The following is a 13,049-nucleotide window of genomic DNA, read 5'->3' as shown; positions in this document are numbered from 1 at the left end:
TGTCCAACCCAGACAATGGTAACATATGCCCTCGGTCCTTTAAAAATCCCTCTACAGGATGATATTTTCCAGTTTTGTTACATAGGAGGTACAAAAAGCAGATAGCTTAAGGTCTGTTTCTGATCTAAAAATCTGTTATTTTCTGGTTATGTCAACTGTAAATGAAAACTTGGATTCATTCTCACATTCTCTTGACTATTCAGTTAATGCAAAATCTTTTTTTTTCTATGTATCATACTAAATCTCTTGCATTTGGCTATTAAACTTTGTTACACTACAACAATATTTAATAATACTCATATCTGTTAGAATGACTATTCAGTCAAGAGATGCTGCAAAAGCAGCCAGGCCTGAGACCTTCGTTTCCCTCCAGTCCTCACATTTCTTATATATCCAATTGCACTTTAGGACATCAACCGTCTGAAGTCTGCAAAGTCTCTTGTCACAACCCTTAAAAAAAATAACTTGATGATAGAGCTGAGAAAAGGGGAGGGGAAAACAGGGCCGGGGGAGCAGAAGGAACACTGACCTTGGAGGGGGGGGGGGGAGGGGGAATCAGTTTGATTGAAAACAGGCTTGAAATTTGTCCAGGGATAGCACACCCCGCCCCCCCTATTTTTTTTTCCCCTTGGTGCGTGTGATCATATAAGTTGAGTAAAAAAGGAAAAAGTAAATGAGAAAAACCTCTTTTCCCTTCCCATGGGTGAGCACCTGACGTTGTTGTACACTTGACAGCCAACCATCTCTGCTTGATGGGGTCTGTCATCGCCGAACCTCCAAATTAGCTGGAAACACATCTCTCTCTCTTGACTGGAGCCAGATTGATTCCTCCACACTTGAAAAGGCTGTGTTTCACTTCCTGGCACCACTGGACAGGTTACAAATCATAACCACTGTAATTAGAGAGCAAGTTTCTAGATATTAAGCATGGCGGGCAGGAGGAGTCAGATATAGTGGGAGAGGGGGAGTGCAAGGGGTAAGGAGAACAGGGGAAAGACCAAAAGGGCTTTGAGCAGAGCGTGATGACGGGACTGATATGGAGAAATAATGTGAAATGGGGATAATGGACATGGATTGTGATTGTATGTGTCTGCTTAAGGAATGTGGGTATGGTGACTAGTCATGGGTGCGGTGACAACCACAGTTTTGAGGAGACGCCTGCCCCTCTTCCTCTAACAAAGGGGAGACGCCTGCCCTTCTTCCTCTAACAAAGGGGCTATTTAAAAGAGAATGAGAAAAGATGAGAGACATTCAAATGCTATCTAGAGGGAGGGAGTGCTAAGTCTCCTTGCTGGAAAAGATTGGGTGGTCACAATCACCTGAAGAAGATCGGGTGGTCACAAGGACATGAATCACCTGAAGAAGATCGGATGGTCACAAGAACATGAATCACCTACAAACCTGCAAGACCACCACATTCCAGGAAACGGACTGATAAGCTAATTAACATACGAAGCGGGGTTTAGGTAACGAATATGTATAGGCGTTAATTGAATATTCATTTGTTCATTGTATAAATGTGAGATGGTTCCTCACTTCGGGGATGCACGCTTGTGGAGGAGCGATCCCCCGTGCATCTGCGCGCAATAAACATACCTACTTTATAACTTTCGAGTTATAGAGTCTAATTCCACACGTCAGGACCACTATCTGCTGCTGAGTGAATGCTAAATTTAATGTCACGGCATTATTGCAACACGCTTGCTGCAGTACTGTGAGGCACATCTTTGTTTTAATTCCTTTTGGGGCTAGGGAAATGCAACAGGTTTTTGAGGGAGTGACCTGCATCTGCTTCAGCAGGGCTGTCTACAGCAGTAGAGTTTATTTATATTCCGCCCATTACCTAAATGCACAGAGGAAAAGCCTCCTTTGTGTCTTTTGGTCTCTGCAGCAAAAAGCAAGCAAGCCTCCGCGCTCTCTCTGCCCGTCCGGCCATGGGAAATCATGCTCCATCTCTCAGTGTTTTTTATTTTGATTATGGATTATTATGGGTTCAGAACACGCCAGCAGCAGCTGGCCTTTCTCCTCTAATTACCATGCACGCACACCGCTCCCTGTGCTCTGCAGAATAAAGAGCACTTTGTTCAACAGCCCCTCCAGCCTGCCCCTGCTGCCTGCCATGAGCCCAGGGAAGCTCTCTGTTTCTTACCGTCATTTACCTTCATGCTCCACACCCAAGACTTGTCCAGACCCCAGAAGAACTGAAAGCACTCCCCAAAGATGCAGTTCTTGGTGGAAGCCAGTGGCACTTAGTTAGCCCATTTGTGCCCCACCTTCTCTTTTTCTTCTTTAAAGAAAAAGAACGGGGACCAGCCTGGAAGCCAGAAGTCCAGCAGGGAGGGAAAAAAAAGCTTATCTTGGGAAAGGATAATTGATAATTAGAAGAAGCTTTTAGCTCATGCATGAGACTTTTATTTTTTTCCCTCCCATCAACTAAAAAACTCTGTTTTAAGGAGAAGGAGTGTTGAGAGGTTACTGAATGACTAAAAGAGTAATCAGTGTCTATTTACACTAGTGACCTGTGTGATGCCTGCAAGGCTGGCAAGCTCAGCTACAGACCAGAGAGTGCTGTGTAAACTCCCCTCCCAGCTGTTCCCCAATACTACGAAGGGCTAAAACCCAGCCCTTTCCCCCTCACCACCCCAACCACAGAAGCTGCTTTCAGGAAGATTTTTAATCTTTTCTTTCAAGGTAGCATCACGTCTGCAGTAGAAAAAAAACCCCCACAGAGTCACACGGGCCCGCTTGTACATTTAGAGAACAGCCTCAGAGATTCCCAAAAGATTGTTATTACCATATTTCACAGCACTTCGTATTGACATGACCTAGAAGCTCAGATATTCACCTTTGACCCAGGCATGATAAGAGGCATAGACAGCATTCCTCTGATAGTTAAGATGGAAGAGTTACGATGGTGCGCTGAGAGCAAAAGAAGTGGTGGCCCCACTGTGATTTAGGGTTTTTAAGCTCCTTATGATGAAAAGAATTCACAATGAAAGATGTTTTATCATCAGGCGCTAAATCTTCCTGACAACGCCAGCTTTGTGCAGCAGTGGAATGGGCTTCCTCAAGAATAAACCAAGCAGAATGCGACCCCTTGGGATTCTAGTACAGGGGAGGAAAAATAAAAGGTTAGCACAAGAGCTCTTAATTTACATGCCAGGCAAGGGGCAGCAGCTGAAAGAAGAAAGATGATCTAAATGCTGAGTTGGCTTTGTTTAACTAAAGAATATTGTGTGCCCTTGATTTAGTTAAATTAGGGCAATGTTTTCGGTTGGGATTCTTGACCCATGCCGGCAGGGTAGGCTGAACCATTGAAGCCTGATTTCCAATAATGGAAGGGATGCCTGTAAAGAGAGTAAACCCAGGGTAATTAAAACAGTGCATGACACACAGGCAGATCGGTGGTGTGCTGTTTGGATCCAGCCTTCTTACACAAGCAGCTGCATCATACCTCCTCTTACCAACACGCAGAAAACAGTCCTTACCCCTGCAAAAGACACAAACCCTTCAAAGCCCTTGAGGAAACTACACCTACCTTCTTAATAACCTTCACTGTGACCCTAGAAACCAGTGGGCAATTCAATTATCTGTGCCTCAGCTTCCCACTCTACAAAATTAATGTGATATATCCTGTTTGAGATTTAAATCATGGCTCTGGAGGGCAAAGGGAGAGCAGCAAGTATTATACACCTTGACTTGAGCAAAAATTTTGACACAGTCTCCCAGAATATACTTGCAGCCAAATTGGCAAGATACAAACTGAATAAATGTTCTATGATGAGTGTGTAAAATTAGCTGGATTGCCAGACTTGTAGTGCAGTGGTCAATGGTACAAAGTCCAATCTGTGGCCAGCTGCCAGCGACACACCTCAGGGACTGCTGCTGGGGACATCACTGTTCAAGCTCTTTATTAACAACCTGGACCAGGGAACGGGGTGCCTTCTCAGCAAGCTTCTGGATGATCCCAGGCTGGACTGAGAGGCTGATATGCTGGAGGGCCAAGCTCTTATTCAGAGGGACTTTAATGGCCTGGATTAACAGGCTGGCAGAAACTTCCCAAAGCTGAGTCCAGTACCTGCAATAGGCTAAGCCCAAGCAAAAGGGCAGGATGGGGTAGATGACCCTCAGCAGTCCCTTCCAACCGGAATTATTCTGTGCTCCAATTCACAGGTGGCTTTTCAACCAGTAAGAAGGACCTAGCCAGGTTCTTCAACTTCTTCCTCCATCCAGCTCGCCCATTCTAATTTTACCAATTCAGCTGCCTGAATGGTTTCTGCTCTTTCAGAACACACAATACAAGAATAATTATCCCCCAGGTACCACACAGCTACAAGTAATAACAATTAAAGTGAATAAAGGGCGCTGAGTCCCAGGCAGGGCTTTCTCTGTAAGCACAATGTATAGCGTGTTACAAACCTCTGCATTTTATCAGGGAATAGATTGTATTTGTACAGTGATTATTGTAACTGATGGGTGGTAATACATATTGCACTGGAATTTAACCATACCGTATGTATAATTACATCTGTGACAATTTCCTGTAGTGAGCGTAAGCCTTATTGCCTTCAAAATGTGGTGTGCAACGCTGGGTGACAAGAATGGTTACAGCTGGTAGGCTGACACTTGAGTTTTCTGTGGTTTATGCAGCAAGTCTGCCTGAAGAAAATACATATTAAAAGTTTCTGGGTTCAGCAGCTCCCCCAGCTCAGTGCCCCGAAGCCCCGTTCCCAAACCTCAAAGCCAAGCTGCCTTGCACAGGGCCAACACTCCAACCCTGAGCAGGACCACCACAGGTCACACTGCCTCAGCCACCTTTGCTTACCTTACTCATAGCTGTCATCACCCTAATCTCAGAATCATAGAATGGTTTGGGTTGGAAAGGACCTTAAAGCCCACCCAGTTCCACCCCCCTGACACAGGCACAGACACCTTCCACCAGACCAGGTGGCTCCAAGCCCCGTCCAGCCTGGCCTTGAGCACTGCCAGGGATGGGGCACCCACAGCTGCCCTGGGCAACCTGTGCCAGTGTCTCACCACCCTCATAGGAAAGAATTTCTTCCTGATATTTAATCTAAATCTCCCCTCTTCCAGTTTAAAGCCATTCCCCCTTGTCCTATCCCTACATGCCCTTATAAAAAGCCCCTCTCCAGCTTTCTTGTTGGCCCCTTTAGGTACTGGAAGGTGCTATAAGGTCTTCCTGGAACCTTCTTTTCTCCAGGCCGAACCACCCCAGCTCACTCTGCCTGACTTCACAGGAGAGGTGCTCCAGTTGTCTCATCAACTTCATGGCCTCCTCTGGAGTGACTCCAACAGGTCCATATCCTTCTTGTGTTGGGGGCCCCAGAGCTGAACGCAGCACTGCAGGGGGGGTCTCACCAGAGCCAGATGAGAATCAGGTGAGTCAAATTCATCCCGCCACACTGCATCCCAACTCCCCAAAGGGTAGGGTCCTCCCAAGCTTACTGGATGCTCAACTGTAACACAAAACAGATAAACACTCCAGTTCATATAGCTTGAAAAAAACCACCAACCTAACAGTTCCTATCACATCCGCAGTCCCCAAAGACATGGTGTGTGGCATCATGTGTGGCATCACAGTGCTCTGGAGTCAGATGATGTTTGTTAATGACAGGCAGCAATTTTCCACAGGGCTTGAGCTCCACTTTTGTCTTAGTTGCCAGAAGCTGCAACCTGGTTGAAACCCTCCAGTTAGGTCATATATTGGATAATAAACTAGTTCTTGCAGAAGAGCTGGGTCTCACGGTGCAAAACATTGTTGCAGCAGCATGAGAGCTTCCTGCCCTCTGCCCAGGTCACTTCTGCTGTGCCAGGCTCCTGCAGGACCATGATGAACATAGGTGAGCAGGTGAGGCACAACAGAAGGAAGATCATTTAGAGGTACAAATAGTCTGCATGTAGCTCTAATACTGTAAAAACCTTTTTCTTTTCTCTCTTCTGAATCACAGTAAAATTTTACAAATTGAAATGAACAAGACTTCAAAAAATTTAGTTGGAACCACAAAAAGTTCATTTTTTATGAAGTAAAATACTGTATTTGTTTTTTACATATAGAAGGTAAGAATGCAATATATGTATATAAACTACATGAGATAGTACTGGCATTATATTCCACTTTAAAAAAATAATTATATATACATTTTTTTAAAGTAGTCAAAAATCTATTTAGGAAAAAAAAATCAGGGGAAAATATTTTTAACTTCTATAAATGAAAAATTTAACCTGATAGCAAAACCTTCAACTGATGCCTTTCACCTTTACCTGCTCAAAATGTCTGGCTATCCAACCCCTGGAATATTTTTTTACTTATTATGAAATTGTATTTCCAGGAGACACTATTTGGTTAAGAAATTGACCAAGAGCAGAAAAAAACAAGCGGCAGGAAAACGGTCATGAAAACAGTGAAATCATGAAAGATGAACTTCTGTATTTTTGTTGGAACAGAGTTTTTTTCTACACAATTTAGTCCTATTCACTTAGATAGATGTGCATAACTGGCTAGCTGAAAAAGGGTCACATAGACATAGTCCAGCTGGCTGGACAAAAATGCACATCGCTCTCAGCTTATCTGAAGTAAAGCAAAAATACACTGTCCTTGGCTGTTCTTGTTACACAGTAACAGGAAGATCGCGGTGGGAAAAGAATGTTGCAGGTGGGAACAGATAACTACAGAAGAGAAACTAGGGGCAGGCTTGGTATTTAGGCAACTAACCAATAATGAGCTTAACTTTTGTAATATGTATGAGCTAATTATAACAAGGCATAAAAGGTGACTGTAAGAGACAATAAACGAAGTCTGCTGATCACTCATATTGAGCGACTGTGTCTTCCCTCCGTCGCAACAAATGGCGCCCGAACAGGGACCCTAGAGAGGGCTGAACCTGCGAGCCACGGTTCGACGGAGATTCGGGTACCGGTGCTGAAAGCAGCGCAGGAGGCGGAAGGGCACAGTCCCCGCGCCCGGGAGCACCTACAGAGGGTCCCGCCGGCCACGCGTCGCCGGAGTCTCGCAAAGGCTGCACGAAGGTATGGAGAGACAAGCGACGTATGATTCGCTCATATGCTTTTTAGAAAAGCGGAGCGTTCGGGACATAGATTGTAAAAAGGAATTACCCGGGTTATTAGCGTATGGGATAGCATCCGGGACCCCCGCGGCAGCGGCGAGCGGCGGCGTGCGGCCCGGCAGGCCCCTTCCCGGCCGCGGTTTCTCTCCGAGGCGGCACCCCCCCCCCCCCCCCCCCCCCCACCTCCCTTCGATCGGCGCCATGGCGATGCAAGCGGCCAAGCGAGCTAACATCTGGCTGCCCCCAGAGGTCAATCGGATCCTTTATATTCGGAACCTGCCGTATGAAATCACAGCGGAGGAAATGTATGATATTTTTGGGAAATACGGACCTATTCGACAAATCAGAGTTGGAAACACTCCTGAAACAAGAGGAACAGCTTAAGCTTCTGAAGGAAAAATACGGAATTGAGTACAAACCCACCAAAAAAAGTGCTTCAGATGTCCCCTACAAGAAATGGGTTTCTGCCTTGAACTAGCAAACATCTCTGTGCTTAAAGAGAAGCCTTTTTGCCTTGATGGAGATAATTTATTCTGTATTCTGTATTTATGCTGTATTCTGAATGTGGAAATTGGTTGGGACTAGGAGGCTGGCTTAAAGGCATTTTGCAAATGGGATTATTATTTTTGATCATTATTGTAATAATAGTTTTTTGATCAAAACCAGCCAAAATTATTTGTAAGCATTAGGCATATCTGGAAGAGAATGCCTTTATTTGAATCAGCAGTTAAGGTGTAGTTTAGTCTGAGGCTGTGGTTTTATCTGCTTCTGGTGAATTTTTGAAGTGATGAAATCAGAGATACAAGGTATACTAAGAGTTATGAGGTAATAAGGTAATAATCTAAGTAAGGGTGCTGTCTTTTATATCTACTAGTGCAACATGCTTTTATGTAGCAGAGAGAAACTTTAACAATAATGTTGCTTGAGCGAGATGTGCATGTGACAACTTGGGAAAAGGGATATCACAACTGGAGTGCAACAGTGTTTCTATGTCTGGCAGAGTGAAATCTTTCAAGACCTGAGTTTAGACAGTCTAAAATAAATTGTTAGTATTCAGAAAACCCATCTTAAGCCTCTTTTGCTTACATAGTGTTATGGAAGTCAACTGCTATTGTAGAGAATTAATGATTTTTTTAATACATATTAACAAATACTACTATTTTAACTTGAGGCAGTTGAGTGAGAAATACTCACGTGTAGCATTTGAGGGAATGTCAGCATAAATCGCACTTACAGTAAGACTGCATTTTTAATCACTGTACTCGTTAAGATTCGATGATGCCATAAGGCTAAGGCCTTTTATCACGGATTGGTTCTGAACTAAAAGGTGTGTGCACATGTAGATATGCACATTTGTGTTATTTTCCTTAATTGGCTACAAAATAATATAATTAGGTTGGGAACTAGATCTTGGGAATTTGTCTATTATACTTCTGTTTGTTAAGGAACGTGCATAACACACAGCACCCATGTAGGCTTGGCTTGTGGCATAGCTGTCAAATTTAGCATAGACATTCAGACAGATAAGCAACGTACTCTTCTTGTGTGTATCACCTACAAGCCATTAAGGCTTAGTGTGTAAATCTGTATGTAACTATTGAAAAATCCACTTATGAATGTATATAGCTTAGAACTAATTTTTTCCCTTTGTTAATTCTTTGATATCAATGAGGTATTCTTCAGAAAATGTATGGACTGGTTGGTTGCATAAGGGCAGTTGTTATTTGGACAGAAAATTGTTAATGGTCAGGGATTTTCCACTAAAATATTTGCAAATATTCCTAGTCAAACATCAGATTGGTTTCTTTTTGGGTTTTGAGCTTGCATTAGTCCATGTTCAGAACTTTAAAATTACCTTTGAATGTTTTTAAACTTTTTGTATCACTGGAACAGAAAGAGCATCTAAATTAAAGCTTCAAGCTAACTTTATTTTTCAAGTATTTCTGGAATTATACTTCTGAACTGAGATTTTATAAGTTGGCTGTGTATTTTCCTGTGTTAAAACGCTGTTATTGAAAATGGTCAACCAAGCCTGTGTCGCCCAAAATAAAAACGGGGGAATTGTGGATAACTGGCTAGCTGAAAAGGGTCACATAGACATAGTCCAGCTGGCTGGACAAAAATGCACATCGCTCTCAGCTTATCTGAAGTAAAGCAAAAATACACTGTCCTTGGCTGTTCTTGTTACACAATATCAGGAAGATTGCAGTGGGAAAAGAATGTTACAGGTGGGAACAGATAACTACAGAAGAGAAACTAGGGGCGGGCTTGGTATTTAGGCAACTAACCAATAACGAGCTTAACTTTTGTAATATGTATGAGCTAATTATAACAAGGCATAAAAGGTGACTGTAAGAGACAATAAACGAAGTCTGCTGATCACTCATATTGAGTGACTGTGTCTTCCCTCCGTTGCAACAGATAGACTCCTATAGGGATATATGGGTTCCTCTTTTTTTTTTTTTTTATTTTTTTTAAATGCAGCCTAGAGTTTCAGATGCACAGTCCTTTGCTGGGCCTGACTCAGAAGATCAGGTTCATTTCTCGTACATGTGCAAACCCAGCTGTGTGTTTGTGCAGCTGGGGACCGCTCACCTCCCTGGCTGAGCACCACCATCCCCTTCTCACTGATGTCAACAACTCCCTCCTCTGCCTTCGCCAGGAGGTAAAGGTGTCCATGGATCATTCAGAGGCAGAGCCACATATATTAGGATGTGCAGCTCACAGGTTGGTGAAAATGTGTCTGTTATCTATTCAAGCCAGACCAGTCTTTTCTCAACACAAAGGCATCATTTTATTAATTGGTTATTTAATCATCAGAAAATTGTTGTTTATTAAAACATTAGCTTGGACAAAAATGTTATTGCATAAATAATTATGTAATTAAAGGGCTTGCGTTGCTCAAACCCACTAAAAAAAAAAAAAAAAAAGACTGAGGTAGGAACCGATGGTTATTTGTTATAATTTGCCTGTCAAGTTGCTTGGAAGTCTTTTTTAAAGTTAAGCTAATGTCACTATAAAGACTGACCTTAGCCATAAACCTTAGCTATCAGAGCAGATCCGAATCCCATCATCTGTAAAGTCAGATGGCTTTCAGATTCTGCTTTTATGATTCAAGCCACAATAGGTCCAAGTCCAGCACTGTATATTCATCTGAACATCTTCTGAGGTCACAACAGAGAGGAGATTTTGTATTCCAACTAAATAATTCTAATACTTAGAACAGCCTAGATGATCTTTTCAGGTATGAAGTAGTCCTTGAGTGCCAGTGAATTTAAGAAATAACTTGCTCAAGGCAATAAGTTACGGTCCTCCACCTAGACCTGTCCATGTATCCCAGTTTTGAGGCTTATTCTAATCACCATTGAAAACATGGCTCACCACTGCAAAGGAACAGAGGCTTTATTGAAAAGAGGAGGGAGAAACACAGAAAAGAAAAAAGAAAAACAAAAAAACTCACCAATTTCCTCACCAGACTGCCAAGAGAAGGACTAACCTCATCAGCTGCAGATGCTCATCAGAAACATTTGACCATTCTGCAGACATTGAACCACCATCTGGTGTCAAGGGCATTACTGCATCAGTGGTTTGGAATAAAGTATGTACCCAAAACCAATCCGGAAGTCTTATTTCCCCTTTCAACCTGTGAGCTGTACCCAAAATGTTCATATGTAAAAGCCAGCTTTAAGCTCCCCTCAAAACACAGCTTTAACGATAGCCTACTTCAGTACCTACCACCTACCTTTAGGACTTGAACACGATAATAGGTAACTTTATATATATATATATATGCGTGTGTCCGTATATATGTATGTACATATATGCATGCGTGCATAGCTGATGAAACAACAAAAAAGCAAAAGACTAATAAACATGGGCAAACTTCACTAACCTCTGTCAGAGGTAGTGGAAGGAGGTTCTGTTAATATTATGATTTGGGGGGTTCTTTTCATCACCATTTTAAAATTAAAAAAAAAAAGTGGTATAACGGTTGATCAAGACCACAGTTAATCAGCTTTCAACAAGATATGTCATGAACTGAAAAATTAAATTAAGCTAAAATAACCCAAAGTGACCTGTGTCAGTTCCCTGCTCATCTGCATTAAATTACTTGTACACCCAAGGGCTTGCAAGATCACAGTGTTATAGCAAATAAAGGTGGCTGGAACCTGGAGAAATTGTCCTCTCCTGTGTTTCTCAGCCCATAGTATATGGACTACTGAGTGTCTGGAGGGTGTCAGAATGGTGTCTGCAAAAGGACTGCTAAAATTCTTGTAAGAGCACAGAGGAGCATAGCCCCAGGAATGTAAGGTGGAAAGGAAAACAAATAAACAAACCAAAGCAACCCACACAAACAAAAAACCCACCACCAAAGAGTAAGGAAAACAAGAAAAAGAAATGACTGAGCTTTCATTGTCAAACCCTCTCCCTAAAAAATTTGTCATAAATAGAGCCTGTCTGAGTAATGATGCATGAGATGATCCTTGGAGAGATATATATATATATTAGTTTGAGTTTGTCCAAACAGATTATTTGAGATGGATTTTTAAATTTTGGGAGACATCAATCTATCCTGTCATCAAACCAGCTTCCCTAATTATGTGATCCCACTCAGAACCACTTTTTCTCCCTGCCATCCGTGACCCCAGCATACTGCTGGTCTTGCCTTCTACTAGTACTTATCATGGGATTCCCAGAAGAAAGTTTCATCTTTCTTTTATGATCCATGTCCCCAAATTTATGCCACCTTGAGAAAGAAAGCTATCAGCTGGGGTATTTTTGCCCCCATTTTTACACTTTATAAAATAGAGCAAGCACAAAAACGATGATCCTACACTAGGAAGCTTCAGAATAATTGTAACAACGTTGTTATTGTCATGTATGAAATGGAAAATACCAAATACAGCAATTGATTTCTGCTACAGAATAAGTACTTCTTGCTTCTCCCCCAAATTCAGTACCCATGCTGAAGCGAGGTACTATAGCCGCAAGCATGAAACCTACACAAAATAAAGTCTGCAGCTTCATTAGTGATGGGAAGCATATTCTCTTTGCATTTTTGCTATCTTCCAAAATGCTTTTGAAAGTAGAGATGTGAATCTAAAATAATGAGAGTTTTTCCTGGCAAAGTCGTGTTATAAACGAATTATTAGATGCCAGTGAGGAAACATCACTTCACAGCTAGTAAATCAATGGCCTTTTGATTCAGGCTTCATTGAAGAAGGTCGTGTTATGTTAAGGAACAGTAACTATGAGTATCTAATAAAAGCCACTGGTGTCTTGTTGGTTGACTTGGCAACTGTGGAAACAGTGTGACCTTGCAGCAGAAGGCGAGAACGTGAGGCTGCACCCCCACAAAGACTTATCCATAGGTAGGTTTATTTGCATGAATGTTTCATTGTTGACTTAGCAGCATTACTCACAGGAGCAACATTATTCATGTGCTTAATGACTGAAGAATCACATTTTCATATGCTAGCTCACACCTTTAACCAAGAGCTTGCTCCTTGGCATGCAATGCTTTGAGTCCTTCTTTTGTTCCATTTTACAAAATGCGAAGGCATATTGATATTAACTGGAAAAACTCCAGGTACAAGAGCCAAATGTAAATGGATGTATCATTACCAACCAGCAGGACTGCGAGTGTGTTAGCATGTAAATACATAACTAACCTTAACGTGAAGTCTGAAATTATGCCATGGAAAGTCAGCGGTCTCCCTAAGCATCTGCCAGGCTGGAAGCTGTGAATAGGATGGACTATGTTTATGGATGTGCCTGTACTCCACACGGAGTGCTCAGTAATTTGTTATATTTAATGGTTTCCTCCTCAATGGCATCAGCCTGTTTCTGTGGTGAAAAGTGTTTGGAAAGCCATCATAACATGGTAGCCAATGCTTCCTTACCATCCCCATTACAAGGGAAGTTCACTGCAATGGTATTTGCCTCAATTAGTCTGTAAGAATC

Source organism: Falco biarmicus, chromosome W (assembly GCF_023638135.1).
Source record: "Falco biarmicus isolate bFalBia1 chromosome W, bFalBia1.pri, whole genome shotgun sequence".
In the NCBI taxonomy this organism is placed as follows: domain Eukaryota; kingdom Metazoa; phylum Chordata; class Aves; order Falconiformes; family Falconidae; genus Falco; species Falco biarmicus.
The sequence above is the reverse complement of the archived record's forward strand: the minus strand, read 5'-3'. Positions refer to the sequence as shown.